We start from the raw sequence: 2,656 nt of genomic DNA on the forward strand, positions 1-2,656 counted from the left end.
GACTTATTGAAACCATTTATAAATATATGGTGTTCCACTACAGTCAGGTACTTAAAGTAACGGTTATCAAAACTTTGACACGCACATCTGATTTTACCATTACTATCAAGGTGTGACTTGGACTTCTCGATAAAAGCTTTGAGTCTTGCTTGGAACTCGTGATAGTTTCAATGTGGATTACTAGTCCAACTTTTATCAATAGACATGATGTTGCTAAAACATAATTTCGGGTTTAGAGTTTAGTCTACGAAATTAGCATTGTTTTTTTTACAATTATAGCATTGTACTTTAAACAATTATTTGTGACTCACAAAAGTAGATATTACAATTTAAAAAATAAAAAATTAAAAAATTAAAATTAAAATTTTTTATTTATGCATTTTTTTGATTAATTTTAATTATAATTACTTGTAATTTATATAGGCAAAAGTTGTAAGTAATAAATAAAAATGTCAAAGATCCAATGAATCAATTTTTTCCACACATTTGTTTTATTTATATTAGTTGTACAAACATACACATGATTATTGAAACAAAAATTGTTTGTTTCTTTTAATATGTTTAGCGCTTAGTTTTTATTGAATAAAAAATTAAATAAAGCAAAATTAATAATTTGGTGTATCCATAAAAAGCTTTTCTTACTATTGTACCTTATTATATATATTTTTTATTTATAACATTTTTGTTTTTTTTAATTATAACATTGTATTTTAAACAATTATATTATGTTGTTGTGTTATTCTTTTTTACCGTTGAGATTGAAAAAAAATATATTTTTTATTTATAGCATTGTATAAATTTGTTGCAAATAAAAAAAAAATTAAAAACTAAAAAGGACATGAAAATATAACAATTTCTAACTTTTGTTTTAAAAATACACATTTGAATTATGCATTACTTTTTTTTTCCTATGTGTTTCATAGAAACCTTCAAAATCATGATACATTAAGCAATTAGATGAATTATGTTGTTTTTATGTATCGCCGATAAGGAAAATACGAGCGCCAACAAAAGTATTGGTAAGATTCAAAGAATATAAAGATCTATATGCACAAATTCCTGGTTTCTTTTGTATACTTTCACACCCTCCAAGTGTTTGTTTTAATTCCCCTGTGAGTTTTTTCATAATTTGATCCCATGTGATGTTTTTTTTTTGTTGATTCACATGATGTTTCTTCTTTTGATGCTGAACTTGGGAAGACATTGCAAGAATTTCAAGCTCTTGTTTGTCGGAAAAAGTACCTTGAGTCAACACCCAGGCATGATTGCAATGCAATACTTGGCTTAAACTTTCAAGGTGCTCCAGTTGAAGATCTTTGTTTGGACTTCACAGTTCACACTTCTTGGTTTTCCAAATGACATTTTAAAACCTGGCAACGAAGATGTATTTACTCATTCTTTTACCTTTCCATGTTTTTCCTTCTAGCATTGGTTGATAAGGCTGTTGTCTATATTCTTAATTCATATGCTTCGTATTTGGGAATGACAGTTCAATATAGATAATTTGGAGGAGTACATTTCCCTTGTAGTTGTTGCTACTATCAAGACAGGTTTCATAAGGCAACTGGAAGCATCTAAAGCCGGTTTTAATCAGGTCGTATTTATGTTTTATATTTTTTATATCTTTGTAATTTATTTCATGTTGCTTCTTGAAGTCTCCTGTATAAAAGAAATGATGATTTTTCATATGTTCTCTTTTCTTACATATGGGTGACAACACGTTACAATTTTATTGTTATAGATGCAATATAAAATCTTTTACAGAAGTGGGTTTGCTATCTATTTTCCTGAGACATATTTTCAACATCTTTTCATTATTTTATTTAAATAAGTTTCAACTAATTTGTATGTTTTCCCAATGATTAGGTCTTTGACGTTTCGACTTTGCAAATGTTCACCTCAAATGAATTATATCATTTACTATGTGGTCAACGAGAGTTATGGGAGGCAAGGTTTAAAGACATTATTGGTATTTCTTAGTTCTTTCATAACGAGGGTTTTTTAGTCTTGCTTTCTTGTCCAGTAATCTCTTTTTTTTTCTTAATTCCAAAATAGCAACTCTCGTATTTATTTTCAGAAATAAGAGGATGCTGGTTTTCATATGAAATTTGGTTGAGATTTGGCTACTTTGAGTGTTGATTATTAATCTTTTAGATTGTAATTCGATAAAACAGTAGTTGATTATTAATCTTTTTCCTAATACACCCTAGCCCCTTCATGTTTATATTTTTTTCTTTTTTGTTTAATTGTTTTGTAATGTAAACAAAGTTGTGATTTTTTTTTTCACAACAAAATCTATATGTATTTGGCAACACTGTCTCCGGTTTTTTAAATAGAATATGAAAATATAAAATCAATTTTTTTTTACTGAAGCTTGAACTCATTATCAAGGTTGCATATGCATATGTTTATTCATATGCATGTGTCATATACCTTTGAATATGCATATAGTTATGAATATGTCATATATTTATTCTTATTCATATGCAAATATCATACACGTATTCTTATGAATATGTATATAGTTATTAATATACATATGCATATACTTATTTTTTATGTATATGTTTATGTTTATTCATATATATATACAAATGCATATGCTTATTTATATGCATATGCATATATAAATGCATATGTCATATACTTATTCTTA

At 26.8% G+C, this 2,656-nt stretch overlaps 1 long non-coding RNA gene across 1 annotated transcript; it reads left to right on the forward strand.

Annotated features, from left to right (window-relative positions):
* Positions 1–1,178: 1,178 nt before the first annotated feature.
* LOC145033687 (uncharacterized) lies at positions 1,179–2,017 on the forward strand. The gene is made up of 3 exons (XR_013677654.1): positions 1,179–1,384; positions 1,490–1,594; positions 1,867–2,017. It is a non-coding gene; the product is annotated as an uncharacterized LOC145033687 (long non-coding RNA).
* Positions 2,018–2,656: the final 639 nt, after the last annotated feature.

This window comes from Lactuca saligna, chromosome 3 (assembly GCF_052625555.1).
Source record: "Lactuca saligna cultivar CGN05327 chromosome 3, ASM5262555v1, whole genome shotgun sequence".
In the NCBI taxonomy this organism is placed as follows: Eukaryota; Viridiplantae; Streptophyta; class Magnoliopsida; order Asterales; family Asteraceae; genus Lactuca; species Lactuca saligna.